Here is an 18,550-nt window from a genome sequence, read left to right as displayed (position 1 = left end):
GATGTTTTGCCCTGAGTTCGCTTCGGAGCTGTTGGGCTGAAAATTATTTTGAAGATTGCGTCTTTTGGGCTCGACTGATTATGCTACTTTGTATTCCGGTTTGGGCCTGTCCAACCGTGAACCTTTTATGTTTTGTATATAAGTTTACGCTTGCATGCATATTAGGTTAAGGTTTCAGAGATCTGAAAATAGCTATACATCTAGACGATAACAGGTTTCTTTGATCGTTCTTGTAACCTTCCAATCCTCTACAGTTGATGTTCTTAATCGAGCTCTTCTGAGGATTTTGTTTAAATCATTCGACCCGTTTGATTCCATCTTGTCTTATTCATTTTTATTGCGTTCTTATTATTTATATTTATATACTTATTCAAGATCTAATCGATCTTTATAGATTAAAGATTAGTTTAATCTCGACAATTGGTATCAGAGAGGGAGGCTGTGTAATTGATACACATCTTTTCTCTGAAAAAGATTTCCATTAGGGTTTTTCCGCAATTATCAACATTTATTGAGCCGTCATCTCTTTATTGACGTATCTTGATATTTATTATTTTGCCCTAATCTGCTTTATTACAAGTCTGATCTTTGAACAGGTTTTTACGATCATAATGGACGCAACGCAATCAAACATTATTAACATTTCCAACACCATCGGTTCGACGACAAAGATTCTCATCTTATACACCCATGACTATGAAGTATGGGCGCATCACTTCGAAGACTACTTTATTGGATCGGAGGATAATGGGTATCTCATTTGGGAAGCCATCACCAATGGATCGTTTTCTCATTCTGCAACATCCAGAATCATCAAAACACAAAAGGAGTACAATGATCTGCTAAAGGACGTGAAGGATATTGCACAAGATGAAAAAGATAAATTCCAGTGCAATATCAAGGCATTAAGGTTGATCAGATTCGCCCTTCAGTCCGACACATTCAGGTTGGTTAGCTCATGCACGACGGCAAAGGAAGTTTGGGATAGACTTCGTGAACTGTATTCTACAGACGAGGATCTTGAACATTCTATTCAAACTTTGCTTCTATCCGAGTTTGGAGAATTCAGGCAAGGGGTTGAAGAAACCGTGACCCAGACGTTTGATCGCTTCAATCATCTTCTCAGCAAGATGATCAAACACGATATTGAAAGGAAACTTATCGAATAGAAGGTTACTTTCTTGAATGGTCTGAGGTCTGAATGGAGAGCAGTGGTTTCCACAGTCAAAGCCCATGAACAGTTTAAATCATACTCTTTGGCGAAACTGGTGGGTATTCTCAAGTCCCAAGAGAAGATTGTGCTGCAAGAAAAGAACATCGTTTCCAGTCTCGGTTCGTTGGCCCTCCTATCTAAAAGTAAAGCTGTGATGGAGGATGAAGACCTCAACCTGGAGGAATATGATCTCACATCAGAGGATTATGCCATGATGGTGTCCAATCCCAAGAGGTTCAGAAAGAAGAGATTCCCCAGCAACAAAAACCGAAACTGGCACTGAAAAGGTGAACAATGAACCGAAAGCTGAGGAGCACAAGAAGGAACCGAAGGTGGATGGCGATTCTGGAGTAAGCTGTTTCTACTGTGGTGGGAAAAATCACTATGCCAAGGACTGTGTCCTTAAAAAGATGGCTGAAAAAGATGATGGGAATGACGAGGAAGCTGTGTTGCAGAAAAGACTGGACGAGTTGAGAAAGAAGAAGTCTACCGCTAACCCTTCTATTAATGCTCTTATTGTGCAGGGTTCGGTTAAAGGTGATGAGTTCGGTAGCACAGAAGTTTGGTCTACCGACTCAGAAGACGAGGAAGTGAGGAAGCCTACCCATGGAAAGGCCTACGTGGCTAAGGAAGAAAGAAGTGGAGGAAGATGCTTTATGGTGACTGATGTATCTCAAATGAGGGGATACAACACCGATGGAGGAAGTGATGGACCGAAGGCAAAGGAGGACATGTGCTTTACGGCCAAACCGCTCAGCCAGCAGTTCAATGAGCTCGATGAACTGATAAAGAAGGTACAATCTGTTTTTACTTCATGCAAAGTACCATCATCCTCATATGAGAAAGAACTAAAAAACGTCAATACAAGAATTTCTCATCTAGATAGTAGCTTAACTCAAACTCGAGTCACATATTCTAACCTAACTGATTAATTGAGCAGGGTGGCGTCGAAGAGTGAGGAGCGGAGAATGTGGATCGAGTTAAAAGAGTCGGAATTAGTTAAAGTTAAAGATGAAAACATTTATTTGCAAAGAGACAATTTAAAATTGTTAAAACAGCGGAATGTTTTTTGTTTAATTGCTAAACGTCTGTATTCTAATATTACTCAGCTTCACTTGGATTGTGAAATAGGCCAAAAGATCCACCGCATGATTTTGCCCTTCCTAGAGTTTAAGGAAGATGAAATCGATGCCGAAGCCTACAATTGTGAGAGTGTGATATCGTCTGATGATGTCAATCCGACCTACATGTATGGACTGGACAAAATTGAGTCCTTCATTAAATCCAAAGACCACAAGGACATGCTTAAAAATCTTTTGGATGAAAATGACAGACTTAAACTAAGAACCGAAACCATGCAAAAATTTGACTCTTTAAACGCCAACGTAAGCTCAGAAAACAAAATTGATGTTGAAAATGCATCTGAGCTTAACGAGGACGAAAACATGAGTGAAATTTCTGTAGAGGACACGGTTGATTGCTCAGAATTTATTAAAATCGAACCTGAAAACCACAAGAATCTTATTTCTGAAAATTCAGTGGAGTTCGCTCGGTTGTCCCATCAAAAGTTCCCAAAATTAGTTGAGAAAGCTGTTGTGTATCAAAAGGTCAGGACCACTCCGAATCAAGTATACAAGGTAACAGGAGTAACCGAACATCAAACAGCTGAACTTGTAGCCATTGTAAACGAAGACAATGCTGATGGCTGCGATGAGTACTTCTGGGAAGCTCCAATTGATAATGCAGACGAAACCATTGGTTTATTTGAAAGAACTTCCTGGAAGAGCAAAGGAAGATACATACCTGAACCCTTGAATAAGCCGAACAACTTCGATGAGCCAAGCCCCAGTGGTACAAAAGATATTCCTCAGAAGAATGATCACTCGGCAAAAGAAGACATTCCCTCTGCTCCTTCGGCTCAAAGTAAAACTCCTGCAGTTCAAAAGGAACCAGCCAAGGAGACACCGAAAACGAAAGCAAATGTTCATCATCAACCTACTCAGATGAGGAATAGGAAGAGAGAAAGGAACAATAGATACAGGAAGAACCTTTCTGAAAGGAAACAATTCTGGCATTCCCAGAATGCATATTTCTCTCATCAAGACAAGAATCTGAAGTATGAAAACAATCTTGTAGGAAAGCTTGAAAGTCACAAAAACCGAAAGCCAAGGTTCGGTTCACAAGAAGATATCAACCGAAGGCAAAGGTTCGGTTCTGAAAAAGACTTCAACCGAAACCAAAGGTTCGGTTCCAAAGATAGCTCCAACCGAACGCAAAGGTTCGGTTCTGAAGTCAAAAGAGAACAATGCTCTAAAGTCAGTCCCTCCAATGATCAAAAACAAAAGGGTCACCTAGAGTCTCCCGCCAGGAAACACTCTCCTTCCAAACCTTCTCTTTCTAATTCTTCTCGTTCTTCTAACTCTTCTACTTCCACTGTTTTTTCTCCATCTTATTCTAAAACTGATTCCTCTTGTTCTCAAAAATCTCACTCGTCAGCTGAACAAAAGGGAAAGCAGAAGGTGAATGAATCCAAACCAGAGTCCAAACCAAACACACCCAATCCTAACAAAATAAAAGTTTTTACCATTAAAAGGAAAGATGAAACAACTCTTATAAAACAAACTGATCTTGTTGACATCTCTCTTACTGTTCCCGTTCCCATGCAAAGCTCACATGGACCCAAGAAACTTTGGGTTCCTAAATCTGTCTAATTTTTGCAGGTTATAAGTGACGAGCAGTTCGACGAAGAATGGTACATCGATAGTGGCTGCTCACGTCACATGACAGGGAGGAAAGAGGAGCTTAGGGAATACAGGTCTCTTGCAAATGGTGGCAACGTCAAGTTTGGAAATAATTCCTTCGGCACCATAAAGGGATACGGGATGATAAAAAATGGGGACTTTACTATAAGGAAGGTGGCTTATGTGGAAGGACTCCAACACAACCTCATTAGTGTATCTCATGTTGTTGGAGGTACAGGTCTCAAAGTCTCGTTCGATGATGAAGGATCTGAAGTCATAGAGAAAAAGTCAAAGAAAGTGATTCTCAAGTCAGAGCGAAAGGGTGAAATGTTTCCCTTAAACCTTAAACCCATCAAAGGAAACCCAACTATATGCTTGTTGTCAAAAGCTCAATCCGACGAAAACTGGTTGTGGCACCGAAGATTATCTCATCTCAATTTTAGAGATATCAACCGACTTGTCACTGGAGGTCATGTTAGGGGTCTTGCATTGCTCAAGTTCGACAGAGATCATTTGTGTGCTGCATGCGAAATGGGGAAGCAGAGTCGTCAAAGTTACCCATCTATAATCAACACAAAAGTTGTTGAACCACTCGAATTACTTCATATCGATTTGTGTGGTCCTTCATCTATCGAAAGCATCGGTGGTAGCAAGTATATTCTTGTTATTTTTGATGACTTTTCACGATTTACATGGGTGTTCTTTCTAAAACTCAAATCTGAAGCGACTCAAAAGCTGAAAGTGTTTATCAAGCAAATTGAAGTACAGCTTAAGAAGGTTGTTCGCAACATCAGAAGCGACAATGGTCTCGAATTCAAGAACAGGGAGTTTGAAGAGTTTCTTGCAGAAAAGGGAATTAGTCACAATTTCTCAGCTCCCTACACACCACAACAGAACGGAATAGTCGAAAGACGAAACCGATCTTTGTGTGAAGCTGCCCGAACTATGCTAAGTTTCGCTTCCTTACCTCTTTATTTTTGGGCTGATGCTATTTCGGCTGCTTGTTTTACACAGAACAGGTCCTATCTCAACAAGAGGTTCGCGCTCACTCCATATGAGATACTGAACAACAGAAAGCCAAATGTGAAATTTTTCCATGTGTTCGGCTCAAGGTGTTTCATCTTTAATTCTAAAGAACACCGCAACAAGTTTGATGTCAAAGCCGACGAGGGAATATTTATGGGTTACTCGCTCACATCCAAGGCATACAGGGTCCTAAACAAGCGTTCGAGAAAGATTGAAGAGACATACTATGTGACCTTTGATGACAACTATGTCAAGAAGCTACAGGCTAAAGAAGACATCGCTGGGAAATCTTTCCTCTAAATGGCCAGGTTACAGTCTCGGTCGCCAACTTATTCGAGACATTTCTGGAGCTCTTTGACGAACCGGAGAACGCGTCACTCTCCAAAGCAGGTGCAGCAGACAACAAAGTTGATCACATGAAGCAGATTGTCGAAGATGCTGCAAGAAGAATGCATGAAGAAATATCTACCTCTAACGACTCTACTTCCAACAACTCTCAAGTCGAGGGGGAGCCAAGCGCACAAGTCGAGGGGGAGCCGAGCTCACAAGTCCAGGGGGAGTCAAATTCTACAACTTCAACCGAAGGTCCTTCATCAACCGAAGAGGCCTCAACACCAGGAAGCTCAGAACCACAAGAAACACCTGAACCTCATGTCTTTCAAAGCTCATCAACTGAGGGGGAACATAATGATATGACACTCGGTTACGATAGCCAATCTGAGCCAGACGAAATAATTAATGCTGAAATAGACCCAACCTTTGATCCGAATTACCCTCCTCTTATCAAATGGACCAGAGATCATCCTGTCTCTCAAGTAGTTGGCGATGTTTCTGAAAAGGTTTTGACCCGATCACAACTGAAGGCAAAACAGACTTCCTTATTTTCAAAGGTTGAGTTTTGCATGTTTAACTCATTCGTATCAAAAGTTGAACCAAAGACAGTTAATACTGCCCTAGATCACTCTGATTGGGTTCAAGCAATGCAAGACGAGCTGAACGAATTTGAAAGGAACAAAGTCTGGCGCCTCATTCCAACTCCTCCAGATGCTTCGGTTGTTGGTCTCAAATGGGTATTTAGGAACAAAATGGACAAGGAAGGAAATGTTATACGGAACAAGGCTCGTCTGGTGGTAAAGGGATACTGTAAGGAGGAAGGGATAGACTATGAAGAGACTTTCGCTCCAGTAGCTAGGCTAGAATCTGTTAGAATATTTCTGGCTTATGCTGCTCACAAGAACTTTGAGGTTTTCCAAATGGACGTCAAGTGTGCATTTCTCAATGGAGAACTCGAAGAAACTGTGTACGTGGAGCAACCTCCTGGGTTCGTGAATGAGAAGCATCCAAATCATTGCTATATTCTAGATAAAGCTGTGTACGGCCTCAAGCAAGCTCCGAAGGCCTGGTATGAAACGCTTACAAAATTTTTAAAGATGTCTAAATTCAAACAAGGTTCGGTTGACCCAACCTTCTTTCGCAAAAAGGAAGGTAACCACCTTATGATAGTTCAAATTTATGTCGATGACATCATCTTTGGCTCCACGAATCCCAGCTTAACAGCTGAATTCAGAAAGCTGATGGAGACTAAGTTTGAAATGAGCTCAATGGGTCCAATTAACTTTTTCCTTGGTTTAAACATAAGACAGGGACCCGAAGGCATCTTTATTAATCAGGAAGCTTACACGAAGACTCTCCTAGCAAAGTTCGGTATGATGCGAGACTCAAAAGTCAAAGTCCCAATGGCATTCGGCACCAAGCTTACCCCATCCCTAGACAAACCGGCTGTCGATATCACGCTCTATCGTCAAATGATTGGCTCATTAATGTATCTAACTGCTAGCAGACCTGATATCATGTTCTCTGTGTGTTATTGTGCTCGATTTCAGGCAAACCCACGCGAACCACACATGCTTGCAGTGAAAAACATCTTACGCTACCTCAAGCGAACCACCTCCTTAGGTCTATGGTATCCATCCAACTCAGGCTTCTTTGTTCAAGCCTATTCTGATGCTGACCTTGGAGGATGTGGACTCGACCGTAAAAGCACAACTAGTGGTTGTCAATTTCTTGACGGGAAGTTAGTTAGCTGGAAATCCAAGAAACAAACGTGCATGTCGTTGTCTACTGCCGAAGCGGAATACATTGCAGCTGCATCCTGCACATCACAAGTGATTTGGATCCAAAGTCAACTTCGAGACTACGGACTCAATATGAAGAAGATCCCACTATATTGTGACTCTGAAAGTGCAATTAGGATCTGTCATAACCCAGTGCAACACTCCAAAACCAAACACATAGCACCGAGGTATCACTTCATCAAAGATCACGTGGAAGATGGAAACGTCGAAGTTCACTTCGTAAGAACTACTGATCAACTGGCTGACATTTTTACAAAAGCTCTTCCTGAAGCATCATTCAATAAAATATTGCATGGCTTAGGTATGATGGTTGCAGAGTCGGTCCCAAATCCTCAAATCTCTATTTAAAATAAAGGAACCGAAACAACCAGACCGCTCAGTCACTCTCTGGTCTAGTAAAATAAAGGAACCGAAACAACCAGACCGCTCGGTCACTCTCTGCTCCGGTAAAATAAAGGAACCGAAACAACCAGACCGCTCGGTCACTCTCTGCTCTGGTAAAATAAAGGAACCGAAACAACCAGACCGCTCGGTCACTCTCTGCTCTGGTAAAATAAAGGAACCGAAACAACCAGACCACTCGGTCCCTCTCTGTCCCAGTAATTTAAAGGTGCTCAAGCAAACAGCACGCTTGGTCTCTCTCTGCTCTAAAAGTTTTACGGAACCGACCAAGACAGACCGCTCGGTTCTTCTCGATTCATAAACTATCACCAAAATACACAGATCGATCGGTCTATCTCTGCTTCCTTATTTTGCACAAATATTTTGTCTTTCAGTTTTTATTTATTTTTCAGAAAATTCCAAAAATTCCAAAAACATTTTATCTTTCTAGTAGGTGTACGTTTTGCACAGGTGAATACAAGCATCTCCTTCTATAATGTTTACCCAGGTATGTTTTATCTTTATCAGACTAGTTAGACGTCCCTAGAAGCATGCTGCTGTATGTTGTCGCAAGCCTCTATGACCTCGAACATGCCTTAATGATTCGATCAACACCTATCGTTTCTTCCCAATCAGGCTATTCTCTCACACTCGGTCTAGAGCTACCTTCTTCTACTCATCTGAAACATGAGTTGCTCTGATTTGTCCCATTTCTGTAGCAGAAGGTACGTTCGGTCTCTTAACCCTCTCCTCATCTTCTTCATTTGCCTTTGATTCCTCAAAAGTAACACTTGATGCTTTTGGTCTTTACCACTGAGGCTTATGGTTGCACAACATCTGTGTTTATGATCTTAGATTCGTTTACCACGTTCTAAGTGAAACCCAAAATCCAACACCTAAAATGAATTGACAGTGAGTAATAATCTCAAGCTATTACTTGGAAATCTCCTTTTCTTTTTGTGTGATCTTTTATGAAATTGTCTCGACCTAAGACATTTCTTCCCAAAGAGGTCCAGTTTAATTTTCTTTCTTGAGATTTCTGTCTATACCATTCACGTCACGAAATACTTCCCACCTACCTGTTCAACAGATCTCATCGGTCTCATAGGTAACTCTGCCAACACTCTGTTTTATGTCAAGACTTGATGCTTGGTTTGAGTTCAGCCACCCTTCAGCCATTATCAAAAGATGCCTTTCATTGTTTGTTAAAAGACAACTGATCGTATTTCTCGGGAAACCACACAAGCACTTCAGGTCACTCTTGGCTTTGAAGGAAGCGATTCTTGCCCGGAATCTTCCGCTTTCTGTCTTCTTACTAGACAACACTCACATTCCAAACACATTTGATTTATTTCTTTGTCTTTCACACTCTTATGCACGAAAATTACTTTTTTCCAACATTCTGATTGCTGTTTGGTATATGATTTTAAGTTTCAGTTGTAATCAAACAAGGGCACAAGGAATTTCAAACGGTACGAAAATGATTTGGGCGCGTGCAAATGATTCGTTTCACACCCACGTGTGCTGACGTATTCCTGGGATACACCATAACTTCCAATCGCGCTTTTTCAGGCGACGTTTTGGTTTCTTCATCATCACAATTTTCTCTCTCCTGTGAACGGTATAAATAAGGCGTGATCGTGTTCTTTGGCAGTTACCTCTCAAGCATTCTCTCTCTGAAAAAGTTACCACTGTTCATCTTCTTCCACAACTCAACAATGGCGACTTCTTCTTCCGCACAAGATCAATCTGCATCCTCTTCTTTGCTCTCAATCAAACCAAATCAGAATTTGATCATAGAGATGACCCCATTCCTTTATGATTCCTACATGCTACACGTGGTGGAATGCCTCAAATATTCCCCATTGTTGTTGGCACTTACGCAAGTAGAGGCCGTTCCCATGTCCCTGCTCTCCAAGTCTACACCACGGCCAGCTACGACAAACATAAAGACCGCATCTTCTTCACCATTCACGACAAGAAAACTTCAGTGTCCAAAACACGGTTTTGCTCTCTTCTAGGGCTTGCCGTCGACTCCTCCGTCATCTCACCGGACTTCATCTCCACGGTGCAACTTTTTTCGATGATGTATGAGATGGGGTATACGGATGTTCTTACCTCCATTGCCAAAGTCAAGAAATCCTGTCTTCCGTCTCAATGGAACGGATTGCTTACCCTTCTAATTAAGGGTTTAGCGGAGCGATGTGGTGGTTCTGACACCACCAGCAAAGGGGATCTGACCATAATGTATGGTCTTTACAACGGCATTAATCTCGATTATGGGTCCATCATCTGGGCTCAAGTTGTTCAGAGTCTCAACACAACTGCCAGGCACTCCGAGATATCGTGCGGCAGGTTTTGGATGCTTATTACCAGAAGGGCCATGGATTCCCTTGACATCCCGGTAATGAAGGATGCTCTTACGGCTTCAATTGCCACTTACCACACCAAGAAGATCATAGTCTCCGATCCAAGTAAGTTTCTTCACTATGGACTAATCCCTGAGTCCATGTATAGGTGCGTCACGCCACACAGCACAATCATGGCTAACTACAGCACCAGAACCCCCTTGCCTCCTAGGGTTCTGTCTGAGGAACAACGTGCTGCTCTTGATGCCCTGGATCAACCTGCCAACCGTGGCAAGAGGGCGAGCAAAAAGGAGAAGCCGGAGAAGAAAGAAACCGCACCAAAGAAGGAGAGAAAGAGAAGGTCCTCCAAACACAAATCTGAGGCAGAGGCACCTTCTCAGTATAAATCAAAAAAGGTAAAGAAAATGGCTAAAAGAGCCAAAGGGTCTCCTTCTTCTGAATCAGAACCGGATGCACCATCAGAAACAGAAGCTGTTGATCCTCAAACCGAAACAACACCCGTTCAGTCTCCACAACAACCATCCTCACCAGCATCTCCTCATATTCCCGAATCACCCTCTCCACCTAAATCTCCCCAACTTACCAAATCACCTACTCCTCCTGCTTCCCCAAACCTTCCAACCCCACCCCAATCACCCACACAGAAGGTCACACCTTCTGTTCCTATATCTATTCCCCAAACCACAACAGAACCTAATATTCCATTATCTGTTTCTCAACCTTCATCCTCTATCTCCACGCCCATTATCACCGAATCTGTTACCATCACCTCTTCCCATCCACCAGTAACGGTCAATGTATCTGATACTGGGGCTGCTACTGTGGTTGAAACCCCGGTCATCAACCTTCCCTCATCTCCTTCTCCATCCTCCAACTCCGGTGCTACGTTAGGGGGCGATGATGATGAGTTCGACTCTATCTATTATAGCCCCTACCGGATTCCTACAGACACCGATGCCGATACCCCTGTGTCAACTCAGCAGATTCAGGAAATTCACGCCAAACTTGACAGTCTGCTAGATGACAGCAAAGCCTACGGGGGTGCTGTGCTCAAAGCTTTCATTGAGTCTGCGATCCAGACGTACACTGAAGCCTTGGATCGTTCAACTGAAGCCATAGATAACTCAGTAGCTTCATGCTCAAAAGCCACCCAGGAAGTTTCTGAGGTTGTTCATACAACTCAGATCTTTCTTGATTCTCTCAAAGCTCACGCTGACTCTAGTACGTCCAAATTTCAAGCGTCAGTAGACTCTTTTTCGGCTACCCTTCAGAATGAAACCACAAAATTTGAGGCTCTGCGCGCTGACCTCAAAACTGAATCCACTTCATTTCTTAAATCTTTGGATTCACGTTTTGCCTCTCTGGCAGCCGAGAGCACCATGAAGGAAGATCTTGTCAAGCACCAGGCAACCATCGAATTACAAAAGATCCAACTGACCCAGGCACAACAGGAAATTACTTTGCTGCAGTCTCAGCGGGCAGTTCTTCAAAGTTGCGCTGGTGATGTCAAGAATATGCTAACAAATGTTCTTGACACCCATGATCCCTTCCTAACCCTCACTATTCGACAGCATCTCCAGGCGAAACTCCTTCCTGCTATTAATATCTTAAGTGAAATGAAGGGTGTCTCGGAGAAGCTTGTTCTTCCGAGACAAGGGGGAGAGGAAGGTGTGTCCAAGACAGAACCGAAGGTTAATGTAGCTTCAGGTTCTGGTAAACAAGTCCTAGTTGAGAGTGAATCAGATTCAAACGAAACTATCACTGAAGCTCTTCAACGCAAGAAAAGGGACAAAGAGCTTGATGAAACTCTAAGGATAGCTCGTGAGGCCGAGGCCAGGGAAAGAAAGATCAGGGAGGATGAGGAGGCCATTCAAGCCAAGAAGACTCTGTTCCCAGATTGGGATAGAGACACACTCATCACTCAAGCGATTGAGTTTCCTTCCATTTATTGGTTGGAACCGATTGCATCCTTTGAGTGTGAAAATACAAAAGACTCGCAGTTCGACATGCCTATCACGCACAAAGCCTTCACATTTCATTGCTTTGATGTCACTGCCGATGTCCCTCATCCGAACCTGAAGGTTAACAGAGAGCTCATAGATTTCTATCTGAAATACGGTCAACCGCAGTACTTGACATGGAGCGCTCAGAAAATCATTAAAGTCAAGGTACTGAAACCGACACATGCTGGGAAATTTGTGAACGTTAATTTCAAAATCAACAGAGGAACGGCCAACACCGAACATCTTATTTCTCTGGCAGATCTTCCCAGTCTGAATCCGCATGATTGGATTTTGCTATACAACATTCTTCTCTCCAACCAAAGAGAGTATGAACCAATTCTTAAACATCTTAAAAGAATGTTGGCTTCCTACGTCCATGAGCTCGCCACTATGGATCAGGAAATAGCAAAAGTTATGAACAAGAAACCAACCGTCAAGCCCACTTCGAAGACCGGAGATGTTCATAAAATGAAGATAGGGCAAATTGATTCTTCCAATCTGACGGTTATGTTCACCAGGGGCAACAAGCATAAGTTTTTGTTTGCTTTGGTAGACAAACATCTGTTTTCTACAGATTGCCTTGAGCATATTATCAATATCATTCACCGATGCAAACGGAACTCAACAGCAGACAAGAAGAACTTTACTGACATGCTTCGTTGGTATATTACCTTCAGGCATCATATTCTGGCTTTAATACCGAAGATTTTTGAAACGGTAAAGAAGCCCTCTGCTGTGAAAAGAGAATGACGGTCTCGCTCCAAATTGACGCAAAGGGGGAGATTGTTGGGCTGAAAATTATTTTGAAGATTGCGTCTTTTGGGCTCGACTGATTATGCTACTTTGTATTCCGGTTTGGGCCTGTCCAACCGTGAACCTTTTATGTTTTGTATATAAGTTTACGCTTGCATGCATATTAGGTTAAGGTTTCAGAGATCTGAAAATAGCTATACATCTAGACGATAACAGGTTTCTTTGATCGTTCTTGTAACCTTCCAATCCTCTACAGTTGATGTTCTTAATCGAGCTCTTCTGAGGATTTTGTTTAAATCATTCGACCCGTTTGATTCCATCTTGTCTTATTCATTTTTATTGCGTTCTTATTATTTATATTTATATACTTATTCAAGATCTAATCGATCTTTATAGATTAAAGATTAGTTTAATCTCGACAAGAGCAGGCTCAGATGTCCCGATATCTGAGTATGCTAAAGAGGGACATCAGGCAGTTTGTGTCTGCGCAGAGGTGCAAGAACTTGTTAGAGTTCCAGGAGGCCGCCAGGCGGTGTGAGTTAGAGATTGATTTGCAGATGCGTGAGCTGAGGCAAGCTCCGGTTCAGTCGCATCCAGCGACGAAACAGTCTAAGACCATTGATTCCAGGATGCAAGATCAGGGTAGCCACGTCTGTGTAAAGTGTGGAAGGGGTCATGCCGGAGTTTGTCGGTCCGGTGGTACATGCCGCAAGTGCGGAAAGGAGGGACACTATGCGAGGGATTTTCGGCAAACGGTGCCGGTTCGGGATTTGAGGATATGTTATCTTTGTCATCAGGTTGGACACTTGAGGGTCAACTGTCCATAGCTTGCTGCAGGACCGGTGCAGGCTTCAGCACCGGCCACGTTGAGGATCACAGGTGGAGGTCAGGATGGAGCGGAGCCCCCAAGGGCTTAGGGTCGTGCCTTTCGGTTTGATGTTGCGGGTATGTTTCTTTCCCGTGTCTTGATTATTTATGATTATTGTGGGATTATCGTTTATCTGCTAGTCTCGTTGGATGGTTATGGGTTTGCGTTTCGGGTTTTCGTGTGGTATACATTGTTCTGTGAGGGTTGGGCGAGTTGTGTTCGAGATTTCGTTTTGGTATCCTTTGTTCCTTGAAGGATCGATATGGTTAGGGATCAGTGCTTAGAGCTATCGTTGATTATCTTTGTGAGGATTAGTGGCGGATGCGGCGTTGGTTTGAAGGCCGGGTAGCTTCTGCAGTCTGAGGAATGGATAGTTAAAGATTGGGTTCCTTTCAAGCGGGTTGTTCAGTGTGGAAATATGTTTTTATGAAAGTTGTTAGCGCTGGTGAGGGACTAAGTGCGTGTAAGTATGCACGGGACCCCTAGAGGGCTAGAACGGTATGCACGGGAGGACTCCCCGAAGAGATAGCTCGAATTATGAATTCTAGTTGAGCGGTCCAGATAGACTGAAGGCCGGTAGGTGTACCAGTCAGGCCGAAGGCTCGGAGGACGGTCCAGCCAGACTGAAGGCACTAGGAGCGGTCCAGATTGGCTGAAGGTTCTGAGAGTTGTCCAGATTGGCTGAAGGCCTGGTGAGGCGGTCCAGTCATGCTGAAGACTCTGCGAGTACTGTTGGATCGGTTCGAGGTTATGGATTGCGTATGTTGTCGTGTGATTGCATTGGAAGGTCTGGCCCCGGGTAGTGATCTTGACCAGTGAAGATAGTGCATGGGCTTAAGAGTCCCTGCGATGAGAGTTAGAGTAGTTGTGTCGAATGGATATCGGGTGCGCTTGAAAGAGGTAGTGTAGCGTGGGGTGAGCACCATAGTACCTGTCATGGTGACAGGGCGGGCGAGTGGTTTCCTTGGTAAGGAAAGAGGGAGGAATGAAATTCCAAAAGGGAGTGCGAATTCACGGAAGTGAAAGCGGCAGTGTAGAGTTATGATTGGAGTGGTCCGACGGTGGTTTTTGAGTAGCGTGTTTGCGGCAGTGGAATAAAAGCTCATCCGACTTGAGATGTCTGCTCAGGGCGCAGAGGGAATCCCACAGGCATAGAGCCAAGGGGGGGGGGGGTTCGGAAGGGATGCAGGGAGAGAGCCTTGGACTCTCAGTGAGATTCTGATCAGGGTTTTGGGTATGTATTAGTGGTTCATCCTGGAGGGATGTTTGAGGATATCATCAGTGTATCGGGTTTTCCAAACCTGAGGGTGCTAGAGCTAGTTCAGCATGTGTGTGTGATTTCAGGAGGAGAACTCGTGGGAGTTGCTCCGGGATTGAAGAATGGGTCTTTCTGTCGTCATGGAATGGATAGAGTGGGATTCGGATCGGGGATCCGATGGTTCATGATTTTCTAGCCATATGAGTCAAGTGAATGATGAGAATTGGAGCAGTAAGGCATCATGGGTAATTCTCAGATGTGATTGCGACTATCGGAGGGTACAGCCGGTGCCCGATCTGAGACGTTGGTCAGGACACCGTAAGGAAAGAGAGAGTGAATTGAGTTTCGTGGGGTATGCCTTGGGGGACTTGGTCCAGTTAAAGCCAGGTGGCGCATCGTGGGAGTATTTTGGAGTTGAGTTGTCGTAAGCTTCGAGGACGAAGCCTAATTTAAGTGGGGGAGAATTGTAACATCCCGAAATAGCAAGAGTAGAGTTGAAGGGCTAAAAGTGTAAATCTTGAAGGGAGACTCGGCGAGTCCATGGATGGACTCGGCGAGTAGAGTCGCGACTTTGGTCGTGTGTCAAGCGACCTACTCGGCGAGTCCAAAGATGGACTCGGCGAGTAGGTGCTGGGCGAAGAAAACCCTAAATCCGAGGAATGAGCCCTATATAAAGATCATTATGTTTCCTCCACAGCCTCCATGATCCCCCTTGAGTCCCAGAAACCCTAATTTCGTGGAGGAACCCCATTGTTGAGCAAATTGGAGCTTGGAGAGGTGTTTGTTGAAGAAATCTTGGAGGAGAAGAGGCTTGGATCAAAGGGCTTTGCTTGGATTCGAGTTTCATTGTTGTTGGGGCATTCTTTGGAGGTAATATTTCGTTCTTGGGCTGTGTTCTCTTAGATTCTCATTTTGGGGTTGTGTGGGAAGCTTAGTTGTGTGGCATCTTGAGTTGGAAGGATGGATCTGAGGTTGCTACCTCAGATCTGGAGTGGAGAATATCTTAAGAGCATTAAAGCCCCTGTTCTTGTGTTGTTAATGGAGCTATCATGTCCCAAACCTTAGTTCTAAGGTGAATAAGGCCTAGATCTCTTTGGAATCACGTAAAGTTTGCCACTTTACGTGATGGATGGATTGTAGGAGGTTAGATCTATGTTTTGGATCAATTGCATGGCCTGGAGTGCTTCTGAATTGATTTAGATCGATGATACTCGGCGAGTCACATGGGTGGACTCGACGAGTTGCTTGAAGATGGCCTAGAACTCGGCGAGTTGGAAGAACAACTTGGCGAGTAGGTTGAAGATAGCCTTAGACTCGGCGAGTCTGTTCTTGGACTCGGCGAGTCTTGTCGAAGAGTCCCCAATATTTTCTGGTTGAGTCGAGAATCGGTGATTCAAGGGATGACTCGGTGAGTTGGCTGCGAGTGGACTCAGAGTTGTTGGACTCGGCGAGTCTTGGGGTGACTCGGCGAGTTGGGTCGCTGATTGAGGGAAGTTCTGAGCATAGGGACTCGACGAGTCATCGGGTTGACTCGGCGAGTAGGGTCAGTCGGGGGTTGACTTTGACTTTGTCCAAGGTTGACCAGTTGTTTTCCAGGGGTAATTTGGTAATTAAGGGCATTTATTGAATTGAATGTTTTGGTGTTCAGTGGAGGAGTTCGTGTCAGAGTTGGAGCAGCGGGATCTTATCCTTTCAGCCGGCAGTTTCGAGGTGAGTTATCCTCACTATATCAACAGGGTCTAAGGCACCAAGGCCCGCCCTTATCGGATTGAGATCCGGGTAGTTGTTGTTATTTTGTTGTTGTGATATGCTTGCATCCTGAGAGTTAGGACGGTATATGTTAGAGACCTGATTGAGATCGGTATCATGAGAGATAGGGAGATGCTATGCTAATGACCTGTTAGGTCGGTATCCTGCTTAGAGTATGTTATGCTATGTGATCTGCTAGATCGGGTTGTTTGAATGTGAACTGTTATATGATTATATGTTTATGTGTACATGGTTGTTTGGACTGGAGATGGGTTGAGGCGGTCCTGCTTTGTGCTATAGGCCAAGATACTCAGAGCGGACCGGTTGTTCCGAAGGCCCAGCGAGCGGTCCGGATATGCTGTAGGCCCCACGCAGGCGGACCAGACGTGCCGAGGCTCGGAGAGTGGACCAGGCCGACTGAAGGCCCGATGCGGGCGGACCAGTCATACTGTAGACTCAGAGAGTGGACCAGGTGAGTTGAAGGCCCAGTGCGGGCAGACCAACCACACTGTAGACTCGAGGTACTTGATTGGACTCGGAGGGTGGACCAGGTGGACTGAAGGCCCGTCAAGGCGGACCAGTCCCACAGTAGACCCGTTATGCATGACTGTTCTGTGATTCGTTATGAGATAGTGCGATATGTGTATGGTATATGAGGTTGGTATTTTGGGGGTATCTCACTAAGCTTTCGGGCTTACAGTTGTGGTTTAATGTTTTTTGAGGTTCTTCAGGGACCAGTGGCAAGGCAAAGGCGTGATCGTACCATTCCTCGCGTTTATGTTTATAATATGAACCTGGGAATACACTGATGAATAATGTATTGAAAACCTTTTGTAATAGTGTTAGTAAAGTGGATTGTTTTTGAAAAATTTAAATTGGCTGGATTTTCGGTTGTTACACAAGTTGTGCAATGCACCAATTTTGGCTTTACCAGAAGGATCAGAGAACTTTGTGGTGTATTGTGATGCATCTCATCAAGGATTAGGATGTGTGCTAATGCAAAAAGATAAAGTTATTGCGTATGCTTCCAGACAACTCAAACCGCGTGAGAAGAATTATACCACCCATGATCTAGAACTAGGAGCAATATTTTTCGCTCTTAAGATATGGAGGCATTATTTGTACGGAACCAAGTGCACCATCTATACCGATCACAAAAGCCTTCAGCATATCCTAGATCAGAAAATGTTAAACATGCGGCAGAGGAGATGGGTAGAGTTGTTTAGTGATTATGATTGTGAGATACGATATCACCCATGAAAGGCTAACGTAGTAGCCGACGCTCTTAGTAGGAAAGAAAGAGTGAAACCTTCCCGTGTGAGAGCTTTGGGAATGGTAATTCAGACAAGCTTGAAATCTCAAATCATTGATGCCCAGGAGAAAGCATTATGCAAGGAAAATCTTCCAGGCGAGACTTTACATGGTTTAGAAGAAAGATTTGAAACCAAACCTGATGGAGTTCGTTATTTTAAGGACAGGGTCTGGATTCCAAGGGTTAACAACCTGAGAGACATGGTACTAGAGGAGTCTCATCGATCTAAATACTCAATCCACCCTGGTGCGGATAAGATGTACAAGGATCTTAAAGAGTACTATTGGTGGCCTGGAATGAAAAAGGATATTGCCTTGTATGTTGGGAAGTGTTTGACATGCTCAATAGTCAAAGCTAAAAATCAAAAACCATCCGGCTTGTTGCAACCGCATGAAATTCCCCAATGGAAATGGGAGCAAATATCTATGGATTTCGTTACCAAACTCCCTAGAACTGCTAAAGGTCATGACTCAATTTGGGTCATAGTGGATCGACTGACGAAATCTGCTCACTTTCTCCCCATTCGAGAAGATTTCAAAATGGAAAAATTGGCCCAAATCTACATCGACAAAATTGTTTCTCTGCATGGTGTACCCCTATCTATCATTTCTGATAGAGATAGTCGTTTTACATCTCGATTTTGGTGGATGTTACAGAGGGCACTAGGAACAAAGATAGATTTGAGCACAGCTTACCACCCTCAGACAGATGGGAAGACGGAGAGAACAATACAAACATTGGA

Source organism: Lactuca saligna, chromosome 9 (genome assembly GCF_052625555.1).
Source record: "Lactuca saligna cultivar CGN05327 chromosome 9, ASM5262555v1, whole genome shotgun sequence".
NCBI lineage: Eukaryota > Viridiplantae > Streptophyta > Magnoliopsida > Asterales > Asteraceae > Lactuca > Lactuca saligna.
The sequence above is the reverse complement of the archived record's forward strand: the minus strand, read 5'-3'. Positions refer to the sequence as shown.